We start from the raw sequence: 14,810 nt of genomic DNA on the forward strand, positions 1-14,810 counted from the left end.
GCTGTGCCTTGGACAACACACGACAGGGGCAGTGATCATCTATGAAACAGGATGATGGATCCCATAGGCCAGTTTTAAAAGATCAATCCTCCACTTCAGTTGTGTTTTCTAGAACTCATCATGGAACTGAGCTTCCTATACCTGCCATCTGGAAACTGGCTCTGTGCAGAGGTTTCCAGATTTTTCTATCTCGGGATGCCACAGCGTGTTGATTTGCTAATGGGCCTGCACTGGTTTTTGCTCCGCCATTGTGAAAAGCAGAAGTTTCTCCAAGTGTGATTTTGTGGAAGAATAAACCCAATGGCTCAGCAGTGGTAACATATAAAGTGTCTCCTCCTTGATCTTACCAATGGTTATAAATTTATCGATACAAAAAATAGAAAATAGCTAATAAAGACCAGGATACTCTATGTCTAATGGTCATAAAATCTATTCTATCTCCTATATAACCCCACGGAGGTAAGTCTTATCAACCATATTTTATATATGCAAAATGGAGTTGCAGCATCACAAAGCCATTAGGAAAGGCAACGTTCAAATGCAGCTTGTGTTCCTGCCAAAATCTGCCAAAAGTCAAGCCAGTTTGGGTATAGCCTTTAAAGCTATCAGTCATACTAGCTATTGAAGGAATATTTTTAGTCATTTTCAATAACATCATGTCTAATGTTACTTCATATCCATCAGATATCTTTCTATGTCAATGTAAATGTCTAAAAAAACAATCTACATCATGAGCAAAGCTAATTACAGAATGGGTTTGTTTTAGCTTTACAGTTCCAGAGGGTTTGAGTCCATAATGACAGAGTGGAGGCAGTGGGCAGCAGGAACGGTGGCCGGAGCCAGAAGCTGAGAGCTCTCATCTCAACCTTAAGTGTGAAGTGTGAAGCAGAGATCAAACACAAATGGCATGAGTCTTCAAACTCTCAAGTCCTACCTCCAGGGACACTCATCCTCCAACAAGGACGCAGCCCCTAAACTTTCCCTAAGGGTGGTGCCACCAACTTTAGACCAAATGTTCAACTACATAAGCCTATGGGAGATACTTTCATTCAAAACACATTTCGTAGTTAGGTTTCTGTTGCTGTGATAAAACACTGTGACCAAAAGTAACTTGGGGAGAAGAGAGTTTATTTCATCTTTAGCTTGTAGTCTGTCATCTTGAGAAGCTGGGCCAGCAGCTTAAGGCAGAACCTGGAATCAGGGAGTGATGCAAAGATTGTCAAGGAATGCTAACTACTGGCTTGTTCCTCCTGGCTTGCTCAGTTTGTCTTCTAGTACTATCTAGGACCACCATCCCAGGGGTGTCACCACAGAAAGTGAGCTGGGCTCTCCTACATCAATAATTAATCAAGAAGATGCCTGGTGTACTTGCCCATAGGCCAATCCAGTTGGGGCATTTTTTTTTCCGTTGAGGTTCTCTCTTCTCAAAGCTTATGTCAGCTTGAAAACTAGCTAGCATATGACCACAAAGCTGGAATTGGAGACTAGGGTTGCTTAATGGTTAACTGGTTAACTCTCTCATCATCATCTATTTTTATGTTAGCACAATGTGTTGGTCATCATTGCCTTGTGTCTTAAATTGTTCCCTTCCAGAGTCAGTGGATCCTGTCCTGATTGACCATGACATCCAGACTCGTTAGCAATTTCTGGGTTGAGATGCATTCAGTGTTAAATTGTAAATGTATCGGCAGTGATGGGAAGAAACACTCACTAGCACTCCTCTGAATTTCCAATGGAGCAACTGAAAGAGAAAACAAATGAGGGAATGAGAGAAAAGCAAATGGAAAAAGGTCAAATTCAAATATTCTGAAGTTGGTAGAACTCTGAAAGAATGCACTGGGTCCGTGGGCTGGCTTAGCAAACCTTGCCATGCAATCCTGGTGAGCTGAGTTTGATCCCCAGAATTCACATAAAGGTGGGAGGAGAAAGCCAACTTCACAACAGCCTCTAATCTCCACACATTAACCATGGTACACTCGCTCACAATACATGTCATGCAAACACTCTCCCCTCCCTTCCCCCATCTTTGGAAATAAAAAAATTAAAAAACACCAAAAAAAATTTTTAAATGTAAAAGTATCCACTGAAACTATAGGCAATATACACCCATATATAGTAACTCCCAGAAACTAATGGTATTTAAAATAAAAAAGTAAGATCTACAATAATTCCTACCTTACAGACAAAGAAGACAAATCTAGAATTTGGGGAAGTCTGAGGAGAGGCCCATTCCGGGTTACACTATTTGTGTTAAGTCAGATGTTCAACAGCCAGTTCAACTCCTCCCAATGAGAAGTAAGTCTATGTTCTCTAGAGAATGCTTTTGTGACTCCCCTAACCAAGAGATTTCAAACGTTGGATATTTTGAGAAAATCTAAATGTGGCCAAAGAGAAAACAGTCTTGTTCCATGAAAATTAAGCATTATCAGACCTGTGCACGAAGAAGTTAGCCACATGGAAAGGCCATGGGGAAGATTTAGAGGCAGTTCTGGACTGTTGTTTCCCTGTCATGTCATAGGCAGATATGGAAGGCAGTCAGTGACTATGTCTCTGGCTTCTGACTGCACATCTTTCCATTTGGGCATTGTTACCTCACAGAAGCATGAGAAGGAATGACACATGAAGAAACCTTTGGTCTGTTGTCAATGACTACCACAGTAGATACTCCAGTAGAGCAGCAACCTTCAGACCTTGTAGCCTAGATCCCTAGAGATCCCTAACACTTCTCCAAGAGGTCACAGAGTCAAAGCTATTGGCCTTCACTGCTGTTGACATTTGCATGAAAACTTTGGTGTGGAGAGCTGCTAGAATCTCACTTTTGAGTCAAGTCAGAGACACCAAGTTCCACGATGAGTGCCCTGTGCACCGTACGTTTAATTTTTTCACTCCTATTTATTTAAAATTGTGCCAGATATAGCCACCAAAAATTTTTGTTTCATGAATTTAACCACTGATTTTTTACTTTCAATATTTTACCCCCATTTGAAATGTGAAATTAACTGTGCCACAAAATGGCGAGTACAGGAAGAGCCTTCAGCGGTATGTGCCACCTGAGGAAAGTGGTTAGTGTCTGAGTTGCAAAGGCAGCCAGCTGCACTTGCCACAGAGCAGCATTTTACTTGAAAGCACTGACAGACAAGGCAGGCTTACTCAGACTCTGGAACTTGACAGGGGATGTCGTGAAAGTGAATGAAGCAAGGTGTCACTTCAAGGGGAACAGATGACACTATTTCTTTTTAATTAATGATAAAACTCAAACATTAAAGCAAAAATAAAAATTCTAGATGCTCGTATTTGCTTCCTTGAGCTTGACGGCTTCCCAGTCCACTTTTTTTTTTCTTCACAAATCCGGAGATGATACTGGCAAAGGTGGGTTTGGTATTGCATAGTAAAATGTATCATTCTTGGAAAAGCCGAAGAAACCACTGAAACCTTCTGCCTGTTGACCAGTGCAAGACCGTACTTTTTAGGAGAAAAAGAAACCGCCTGTGACTCAGGAAGCTTTTCAGTTGCTGAGCAAAGGAAATGGGGCTGGAATCACAGCATGTGGACCGCTGAAGCCGAAGATCCTAAGTCAGTGCGAGTGTGAGCTAGATTGTAGGTTTAAGGCCAACAAGACTGCCTCCAAAACAAATTGCATTTTTTTTAATAGGCTGTACAGGTGATGGCGAAATCAAAGTTTGACAATGAAAACAGCTTTCAGTGAGCTCACACTTGCCACATCTTAGGGTAGCTACAAAGAAAAATATTGGCAGGTGTCTGGAAGACTATGAGATTTTCTCCGTCTTCTCCCCGTTCTTCATAAGCTTCAACCAAATCAATATATTGATAGAATAAAAGGAGATGCAGGAATGCAGCTCTTCCCTATTAAATCATGCACTGAAGAGATGATGTGAGAATGGGCAACAGCTTTTCTTAACACAGTTTCTTTCTTTTAAAGTGTGGAGTTCTTTCTTAGACACATAAACACTGTCACCTGCAACACTACTTAGTACTTTTCTTATTTTAAATTAAGTCGATAAATGTACTAATTTTAATTTTTCTGAGTTTTAATATCTGACCAAGCAAACAGCAATAAATGTAAAAACAATCACACAGGAGTTCTTGAAATTTTATTTTTTTAAAAATATAGCAGAATCCTGAAAAACCCTTTACAATTGCTGAGAAATAAAATATCAGTCTACATGATCCATGTGCACAGACTTGATGTATATACTTTATGAGGTAAGATATCATATGTCCACCAATGTACACATATACATAGACACATACATATATGTTTTATATTATACATATGTAATATACAAGCATGTCAACAGCCAGAAGAAAACACACAATCTTCTACAGACATCATGAATGACATCACATGCGTACTCAGTGTCCTGTGGCCCACTGGTTGTCTATTAGAAAAATGATTGCAATAATGCTTCTCTTCTCCCTTCAAAATTCATACATAAATGACAACCTCTTTATACCAGTCTTCATTTAGACTGACAAAAGAAATATTCCCAGTATTATACCATGGAGTTATTTCCAAATGTTATCGCAGAATTGTTTTATTTTACAGTGTGTTCTGTATCCACTAAGCAAGAGAGCTACATAATGAATCCCTGCTCACTGTGTCCAGCACTCACCTTGAGCGGACAGACCTCAGAGCATTCCTGTTAGCTCCTGGCTGGAAAGTGGATTGAATTCCTTGAGGGGCACTTAATATTCTGTAACAAGATCTGAGGAAATGTTACAATCATATTATTGCATGAGGACGTACAGTAAGTCTACAATTAGTAGGATACATGGGGAAACTCAAGACCGAAGTGGAGATCTGAGGGGAGGAAAGGTACTAATTTTCTATTATGCTTGAATTCATCTTTAGAAAATTTTCTAAACAATTTTTATCTGAAGCGTCCCTGGAACTGAGCCTTCGTGTGAATGCTGTTGCTAACTACAATCTATTTTTAGCTAGAATTGCAGATAACCCCTTTGTTCTGTTTACAACCCACACACTCGGGAAACATTCTGTCTTTTCCTTGCACAAAAATGTGTTGCTGCAGGGGTCAGGGAAGAGATTCACTTTGTGGTTACCAGAAGCAAATCATGACTCACTTGGACAAGGCCCCACATTTTATCAAGAAAAAGTTGCCATGGCAAGGGACCCAGTGTCTAGCTGTGTGAATCCGAGAACACTCTTCACACTTGGAGTGTATACAGCTCCATCAATACAAACTGAGGGATTTTAGTTAAAGATGGCTAGCTCCCTTATCTGAGAATATACAAGAAATTCTCTCCAATCACATTATTTTTTTTTTCCTGGATGAGTAAAGAGTATCAGCTTTTACCCCAGAGTATTTAAAAGCAAATAAACTTGATTGTGGAGGACCAGAAAAATGTTCAGAAGGAAACTGAACCAAAAGCACAGAATGTATACTTGTCATATGAAGGAGGCTATGGTACCATGTACTTAGCCTCCTGAGTTCCCAGGCAACATCAGGGTTCACTCTTGCTCCCGTGCATACTATGGCTTTAGACAGCTGCAATGCCCACGCACCCATGGGAACCCTGTGCAGCTCTGACAGCCCTCTGTGCTCAGCCTAACCATTCTTCCCACCACTGAGCCTTTTAGCAGCGCTATAGTTTTGTCTTCTCCAGACACATTTCAGATTTACATGTTTCAGTACACGATTTCCATTCAAAATTCTCACTTCATCTATTTTTTTTTAAATTTTTAATATTTTTATTACATATTTTCCTCAATTACATTTCCAATGCTATCCCAAAAGTCCCCCATAGCGCCCCCCACTTCCCTACCCACCCATTCCCATTCTTTTGGCCCTGGCATTCCCCTATATTGGGGCATATAAAGTTTGCAAGTCCAATGGGCCTCTCTTTCCATTGATGGCCGACTAGGCCATCTTTCGATACATATGCAGCTAGAGACAAGAGCTCCAGGGTTCTGGTTAGTACATCATGTTGTTCCAACAATAGGGTTGCAGATCCCTTTAGCTCCTTGGGTACTTTCTCTAGCTTCTCCATTGGGAGCCCTGTGATACATCCAATAGCTGACTGTGAACATCCACTCCTGTGTTTGCTAGGCCCCGGCATCGTCTCACAAGAGACAGCTATATTTGGGTCCTTTCAGCAAAATCTTGCTAGTGTATGCAATGGTGTCAGCGTTTAGAAGCTGATTATGGGACGGATCCCTGGATACGGCAGTCTCTAAATGGTCCATCCTTTCATCACAGCTACGAACTTTGTCTCTGTAACTCCTTCCCTGGGTGTTTTGTTCCCAATTCTAAGAAGGGGCACAGTGTCCACACTTTGGTCTTCATTCTTCTTGAGTTTCATGCGTTTATCAAATTGTATCTTATATCTTGGGTATCCTAAGTTTTGGGCTAATATCCACTTATCAATGAATACATATTGTGTGAGTTCTTTTGTGATTGTGTTACTTCACTCAAGATGATGCCCTCCAGGTCCATCCATTTGGCTAGGAATTTCATAAATTCATTCTTTTTAATAGCTGAGTAGTACTCCATTGTGTAAATGTACCATAATTTCTGTATCCATTCCTCTGTTGAGGGACATCTGGGTTCTTTCCAGCTTCTGGCTATTATAAATAGGGCTGCTATGAACATAGTGGAGCATGTGTCCTTTTTACCGGTTGGGACATCTTCTGGATATATGCCCAGGAGAGGTATTGCTGGATCCTCCGGTAGTACTATGTCCAATTTTCTGAGGAACCGCCAGACTGATTTCCAGAGTGGTTGTACAAGCTTGCAATCCCACCAACAATGGAGGAGTGTTCCTCTTTCTCCACATCCTAGCCAGCATCTGCTGTCACCTGAATTTTTGATCTTAGCCATTCTGACTGGTGTGAGGTGGAATCTCAGGGTTGTTTTGATTTGCATTTCCCTGATGATTAAGGATGTTGAACATTTTTTCAGGTGCTTCTCTGCCATTCGGTATTCCTCAGGTGAGAATTCTTTGTTCAGTTCTGAGCCCCATTTTTTAATGGGGTTATTTGACTTTCTGGAGTCCACCTTCTTGAGTTCTTTATATATATTGGATATTAGTCCCTTATCTGATTTAGGATAGGTGAAGATCCTTTCCCAATCTGTTGGTGGTTTTTTTGTCTTATTGATGGTGTCTTTAGCCTTGCAGAAGCTTTGTAGTTTCATGAGGTCCCACTTGTCAATTCTCGATCTTACAGCACAAGCCATTACTGTTCTATTCAGGAATTTTTCCCCTGTGCCCATATCTTCAAGGCTTTTCCCCACTTTCTCCTCTATAAGTTTCAGAGTCTCTGGTTTTATGTGAAGTTCCTTGATCCACTTAGACTTGACCTTAGTACAAGGAGATAGGAATGGATCGATTCGCATTCTTCTACATGTTAACAACCAGTTGTGCCAGCACCATTTGCTGAAAATGCTGTCTTTCTTCCACTGGATGTTTTTAGCTCCCTTGTCGAAGATCAAGTGACCATAGGTGTGTGGGTTCATTTCTGGGTCTTCAATTCTATTCCATTGGTCTATTTGTCTGTCACTATACCAGTACCATGCAGTTTTTATCACAATTGCTCTGTAGTAGAGCTTTAGGTCCGGCATGGTGATTCCACCAGAGGTTCTTTTATCCTTGAGAAGAGTTTTTGCTATCCTAGGTTTTTTGTTATTCCAGATGAATTTGCAGATTGCACTTTCTAATTCGTTGAAGAATTGATTTGGAATTTTGATCGGGATTGCATTGAATCTGTAGATTGCTTTTGGCAAGATAGCCATTTTTACAATGTTGATCCTGCCAATCCATGAGCATGGGAGATCTTTCCATCTTCTGAGATCTTCTATAATTTCTTTCTTCAGAGACTTGAAGTTTTTATCATACAGATCTTTCACTTCCTTAGTTAGAGTCACGCCAAGATATTTTATATTATTTGTGACTATTGAGAAGGGTGTTGTTTCCCTAATTTCTTTCTCAGCCTGTTTATTCTTTGTGTAGAGAAAGGCCATTGATTTGTTTGAGTTAATTTTATATCCAGCTACTTCACCGAAGCTGTTTATCAGGCTTAGGAGTTCTCTGGTGGAATTTTTAGGGTCACATATATACTATCATATCGTCTGCAAAGAGTGATATTTTGACTTCATCTTTTCCAATTTGTATCCCTTTGATCTCCTTTTGTTGTCGAATTGCTCTGGCTAGGACTTCAAGTACAATGTTGAATAGGTATGGAGAAAGTGGACAGCCTTGTCTAGTCCCTGATTTTAGAGGGATTGCTTCAAGCTTCTCACCATTTACTTTGATGTTGGCTACTGGTTTGCTGTAGATTGCTTTTATCATGTTTAGGTATGGGCCTTGAATTCCTGATCTTTCCAAGACTTTTATCATGAATGGGTGTTGGATCTTGTCAAATGCTTTTTCCGCATCTAACGAGATGACCATGTGGTTTTTGTCTTTGAGTTTGTTTATATACTGGATTACGTTGATGGATTTCCGTATATTGAACCATCCCTGCATCCCTGGGATGAAACCTACTTGGTCAGGATGGATGATTGTTTTGATGTGTTCTTGGATTCGGTTAGCAAGAACTTTATTGAGGATTTTTGCATCAATATTCATAAGGGATATTGGTCTGAAGTTTTCTATCTTTTTGTGGTTTAGGTATCAGAGTAATTGTGGCTTCATAGAATGAGTTGGGTAGAGTACCTTCTGTTTCTATTTTGTGGAATAGTTTGTGGAACTGGGATTAGATCTTCTTTGAAGGTCTGATAGAACTCTGCACTAAACCCGTCTGGTCCTGGGCTTTTTTTGGTTGGGAGACTATTAATGACTGCTTCTATTTCTTTGGGGGATATAGGGCTGTTTAGATCATTAACCTGATCTTGATTCAACTTTGGTACCTGGTATCTGTCTAGGAACTTCTCCATTTCATCCAGGTTCTCCAGTTTTGTTGAGTATAGCCTTTGGTAGAAGGATCTGATGGTGTTTTGGATGTCTTCAGGATCTGTTGTTATGTCTCCTTTTTCATTTCTGATTTTGTTAATTAGGATGCTTTCCCTGTGCCCTCTAATGAGTCTGGCTAAGGGTTTATCTATCTTGTTGATTTTCTCAAAGAACCAGCTCCTTGATTGGTTGATTCTTTGAATAGTTTTTCTTGTTTCCACTTGGTTGATTTCGCCCCTGAGTTTAATTATTTCCTGCAGTCTACTCCTCTTGGGTGAATTTGCTTCCTTTTGTTCTAGTGCTTTTAGGTATGTTGTCAAGCTGCTAATGTGTGCTCTCTCTAGTTTCCTTTTGGAGGCACTCAGAGCTATGAGTTTTCCTCTTAGAAATGCTTTCATTGCGTCCCATAAGTTTGGGAATGTTGTGGCTTCATTTTCATTGAACTCTAAAAAGTCCTTAATTTCTTTCTTTATTCCTTCCTTGACCAAGGTATCATTGAGAAGAGTGTTGTTCAGTTTCCACGTGAAGGTTGGCTTTCTATTATTTATTTTGTTATTGAAGATCAGCCTTAGTCCATGGTGATCTGATAGGATGCATGGGACAATTTCAATATTTTTGTATCTGTTGAGGCCTGTTTTGTGACCAATTATGTGGTCAATTTTGGAGAAGGTACCATGAGGTGCTGAGAAGAAGGTATATCCTTTTGTTTTAGGATAGAATGTTCTGTAGATATCTGCCAGATCCATTTGATTCATAATTTCTCTTAGTTTCTCTGTGTCCCTGTTTAGTTTCTGTTTCCATGATCTGTCCATTGGTGAAAGTGGTGTGTTGAAGTCTCCCACTATTATTGTATGAGGTGCAATGTGTGCTTTGAGATTTACTAAAGTTTCTTTAATGAATGTGGCTGCCTTTGTATTTGGAGCATAGATATTCAGGATTGATAGTTCCTCTTGGAGGATTTTACCTTTGATGAGTATGAAGTGTCCCTCCCTGTCTTTTTTAATGACTTTGGGTTGGAAGTCAATCTTATCAGATATTAGAATGGCTACTCCAGCTTGTTTCTTCATACCATTTGCTTGGAAAATTGTTTTCCAGCCTTTCATTCTGAGGTAGTGTCTATCTTTTTCTCTGAGATGAGTTTCCTGTAAGCAGCAAAATGTTGGGTCCTGTTTGTGTAGCCAGTTTGTTAGTCTATGTCTTTTTATTGGGGAGTTGAGTCCATTGATATTAAGAGATATTAAGGAAAAGTAATTGTTGTTTCCTGTTATTTTTGTTGTTAAAGTTGGCATTCTGTTCTTGTGGCTGTCTTCTTTTAGGTTTGTTGAGGAATTACCTTCTTGTTGTTTCTAGGGCGTGGTTCCTGTCCTTGTACTGGTTTTTTTCTGTTATTATCCTTTGAAGGGCTGGATTCGTGGAGAGATAATGTGTGAATTTGGTTTTGTCGTGGAATACTTTGGTTTCTCCATCTATGTTAATTGAGAGTTTGGCTGGGTATAGTAGCCTGGGCTGGAATTTGTGTTCTTTTAGTGTCTGTATAACATCCGTCCAGGATCTTCTGGCTTTCATAGTCTCTGGTGAAAAATCTGGTGTAATTCTGATAGGCTTGCCTTTATATGTTACTTGGCCTTTTTCTCTTACTGCTTTTAGTATTCTATCTTTATTTAGAGCATTTGTTGTTCTGATTATTATGTGTCGGGAGGTATTTCTTTTCTGGTCCAGTCTATTTGGAGTTCTGTAGGCTTCTTGTATGTTCATAGGCATCTCTTTCTTTAGATTTGGGAAGTTTTCTTCTATAATTTTGTTGAAGATGTTTGCTGGTCCTTTGAGTTGAAAATCTTCATTCTCATCCACTCCTATTATCCGTAGGTTTGGTCTTCTCATTGTGTCCTGTATTTCTTGGATGTTTTCAGTTAGGATCTTTTTGCATTTTACATTTTCCTTGATTGTTGTGCCGATGTTCTCTATGGAGTCTTCTGCACCTGAGATTCTCTCTTCCATCTCTTGTATTCTGTTGCTGATGCTGGTATCTATGGTTCCAGATTTCTTTCCTAGGGTTTCTATCTCCAGTGTTGCCTCATTTTGGGTTTTCTTTATTGTGTCTACTTCCCTTTTTAGGTCTAGTATGGTTTTGTTCATTTCCATCATCTGTTTGGATGTGTTTTCCTGTTTTTCATTAAGGACTTCTACCTGTTTGATTAGGTTATCCTGTTTTTCTTTAATGATTTGTAACTCTTTAGCAGTGTTCTCCTGCAATTCTTTAAGGGATTTTTGTGCTTCCTCTTTACTGTCTTCTACCTGTTTACCAGTGTTCCTTAGTATTTCTTTAAGTGTGTTATTAAAGTCCTTCTTGAAGTCCTCTACCATCATCAGGAGATATGCTTTTAGATCCGTGTCTAGCTTTTCCGGTGTGTTGGGGTGCCCTGGACTGGGCGAAGTGGGAGTGCTGGGTTCTGATGATGGTGAGTGGTCTTGGTTTCTGTTAGTAAGATTATTACGTTTACCTTTCGCCATCTGGTAATCTCTGGGGTTAGTTGTTGTCGTTGTCACTGTTTAAAGATTGGAGCAGAAGCTGTGTTCCACTCCCCAGCAGTCTCAAAATCCTGTGGCGGGGGTCGTGGGTAGCTGGTGGTACCCCGGTGCTGGTCCAGCCGGAAGAGGCCTGTGGTCCTACTCAGGCTGGTTTTCTGCTTCCCTAACTAATGCAGTCTCAGGTCCCGCGCGCAATTGGATTGGAGCAGAAGCTGTGTTCCACTCTCCAGAAGTCTTAAGATCCTGTGGCGGGTGTTGTGGGTAGCTGGCGAGTGTCAGCCGACCCTGCACCCTAGCTACCCCGGTGCTTTTCTGACCAGAAGAGGCTTGTGGCCCTAGGTAGGCCGGATTTCTGCCTCCCCAACCAAAGCAGTCTCAGGTCCCGCGTGATTGGACTGGAGCAGAAGCTGTGTTCCACTCACCAGCAGTCTCAAAATCCTGTGGCGGGGGCCGTGGGTAGCTGGCAGGTGTCAGCCGACCCTGCGCTCTAGCTACCCGGGTGCTGATCCGGCTGGATGAGGCCTGTGGCCCTACTCAGGCCGGTTTCTGCTTCCCTAACTAATGCAGTCTCAGGTCCCGCGCGCAATTGGATTGGAGCAGAAGCTGTGTTCCACTCTCCAGAAGTCTTAAGATCCTGTGGCGGGTGTTGTGGGTAGCTGGCGAGTGTCAGCCGACCCTGCGCCCTAAATACCCCGGTGCTTTTCTGACCGGAAGAGCCATCTATTTTTTTTAACATGAGGGAACTTCCCAACCATATATTGTTTCAGAGATGTCTTTTCTATCTCCCTCATGTTTCCACATAATATTCTCATTGTATACCCATGCTTCATTTTTATACTTCCGCACATATCCTGGCCTGGTCATTTGCTCTGTTTTTTTTTTTTTTTTTTTCCTAATGAAGTAAGGTTGCAGTTCATTAAGAAGATGTTTTAATAGAATTTAAGAATTTGTGTTAAGGGGAACAGAGAGATGTGCTTAAGACTTTTTTTTTTCCCGCCGGGTGCAGTGGTGCATGCCTTTAATCCCAGCACTCAGGAGGCAGAGGCAGGCAGATTTCTGAGTTCCAGGCCAGCCTGGTCTACAGAGTGAGTTCCAGGACAGCCAGGGCTATACAGAGAAACCCTGAATCGGGGGAAAAAAAAGATTTTTTTTTTCTTAGCTGGGGTTTTCTTATTTTTTTTCTTTGAATTTTGATAGTTTTTACTGTAATGTTCTCAAGCTCATGGAATCTGCAGCTCCATGCAGTCCACCAATATGCTCTCCAAAGGCTTTTACATTCGATAAGCTGCCTCCCCCTCCCCCACACCAGTATCTTTTCTATTCTATTTCAAAAAGTCTATGTCTCTAATTACATTACCCTGGTGTCCTTCTGTGTGTCTAATTTTTCCAATAAAGCTGCCGGCATAAGTGTTCTTAGTTAAACTTACTACTATGATGATAACTTAGTTAAAGTTACTAGTGCGATGATTGCATAGATGTACTTAGTTAAAGTTACTACTGTGATGATTGCATAGATGTACTTAGTTAAAGTTACTAGTGTGATGATGCTACATCCTGCATATTGATTGATTATTTATTATAATTTCCAGTACTTGACCTTGTAATTTTGTTGTTGTTGTTAAAGGACAGACATTGTTGGCTGATTATGAGGACTAGAAAACTGGCCTTAAGTAATGAAATAATGAGGCTGGGGGTGGGGGTAGAGGCAAGAGGCATTTGGATTGTGGTCAACACCCTTCAGGCTCCAGTCATGTAGAATAGTGAGAAGATCACTGGTGTTGAATCAGGCCTCAGCCTTTCTGTAAGACCTATGTTCGCTTAGATTGTATACTTCATAATTTCCAATCTTCCCCCTCAGGTGGAACAAAGTAGTTCAAGGGGATGCAATTGGTAATTCCCTTTTCTATATGAAGACTTAAAGAAACAATAAACAACAAACAAAAACAAAACCTCCAGAGAAAAATCTCTGAAGTAAGATGTAGAGTCCTGTGGGGTTCATACCCAGTGGTAGAATAGCTGGATCCTGTGGTAGATCTCTTTCCAGCTTTTTGAGTTGCCCTCCACGCTGATTTCCATAGTAGCTGTGCCAGTCTGCACTCTCACCAGCAATGAAGGGAATGCTCCACTTTCCTCATAGCCACACTAGCAAATGCTAACACACTGGTGTGTGTTTGTTTGTTTATTTGTTTGTTTCTTATCCATTCTGATTGGGATAATATGAAATCTCAAAGGCATTTCAAGCTGTATTTCCCAGATGGGTAAAGATGTTGGATATCTGAAATATTTCTCAGCCATTTGTCTTTTATCTTTTGATAATGCTCTGTTTAGTTCTGTGCCCTAGTTTTTAAATTTGGGTTGTTTATTCTCTTGATCTTTAGGGTTTTGTTTTGTTTTGTTTTCATATTCCAGACACAGAAACCTCTGTGAGATGTGTATCTGGTAAAGATTTCACTCCCGTGCAGTAGGCTTCCTCTTCACTCAAATGATGGTGTCCTTTACTGTACAGAGGCTTGTGATTTTCACGTGGTCACATGTGTCAGTGATGAGCATGAATGTCTGTGCTACCCGGGTCCTGTAGCAATGCTTTCTGTTTCCAGTTCATTTGCTGCTCCCTTCACAATGGGAAGGAAATGGAGACATCTAGATGTATGTCAACTGATGGAATGGAATGAACATGTGGTACATTTACACAGTGTCATCTTATAGCTCCTTTTTGAAAAAAAAATGAAGTTCTCAGGTCAGTGAATGGACCTGGACCCCGTGAGTGAGGTAGCACAAATCCAAAACTGCTTGTTTTCTCCCCAAATGCGGAGAGTCACTGTGAATCATGAGACATGTGAACTTCATTTGGGATACTCATAGGACACTGGTGAGGGCCCACTGTGGGAGAAAGAGACTCTGCCCATGGGAGAGAAAGAAAATACAGTGTGGTATAAAGGAGGAAAAAGAAAAATGAATAAAGAAGGATGAAATGGGGTTGGGCTGGGAGGCCAGGGTAAAGGAGGATAATTGACACACAAGGTCCTTCAAAAATGCCATCTGATGTCACAGAAGACACAGCCCTGCAGGTAAGAGCACTGGCTCTCTTCCAGAGGTCTTGGTTAGATTCCCAGCACCCACATGGCAGGTAACTGGGAAATCTGAGACTTGCAAGGAGAAAGACCAAACCTACAATTGTCTAATTGTTTTATTTTGGAGGTGCACCAGGACTGGTCAATCAGGCTGTCTCACCCTAAGTCGAGATTTTTAAAGAGCAGCTCCTGTCAGAGCCTCTTGAGGTCTCTTTTGTAGGAGATTTAAAGTGTTCACAGAGGTGAGAGAGGTGGCTGTTATCCATTGTCAGATAGAAG

At 40.9% G+C, this 14,810-nt stretch overlaps 1 long non-coding RNA gene across 2 annotated transcripts; it reads right to left on the bottom strand.

Annotated features, from left to right (window-relative positions):
• Window positions 1-1,118: 1,118 nt before the first annotated feature.
• LOC110290500 (uncharacterized) lies at window positions 1,119-2,556 on the bottom strand. Of its 2 annotated transcripts, none has more exons than XR_002377445.2 (3): window positions 2,432-2,556; window positions 1,712-1,741; window positions 1,119-1,191 (listed from the first exon to the last, which is right to left on the bottom strand). It is a non-coding gene; the product is annotated as an uncharacterized LOC110290500 (long non-coding RNA). The 2 variants fall into 2 exon arrangements; XR_015045294.1 differs by having other exon boundaries at window positions 2,176-2,556.
• Between the last annotated feature and the right edge of the window lie 12,254 nt (window positions 2,557-14,810).

The sequence above is a fragment of the Mus caroli genome, unplaced genomic scaffold (genome assembly GCF_978045245.1).
Source record: "Mus caroli unplaced genomic scaffold, Mus_caroli_1 scaffold_2, whole genome shotgun sequence".
Taxonomy (NCBI): Eukaryota; Metazoa; Chordata; class Mammalia; order Rodentia; family Muridae; genus Mus; species Mus caroli.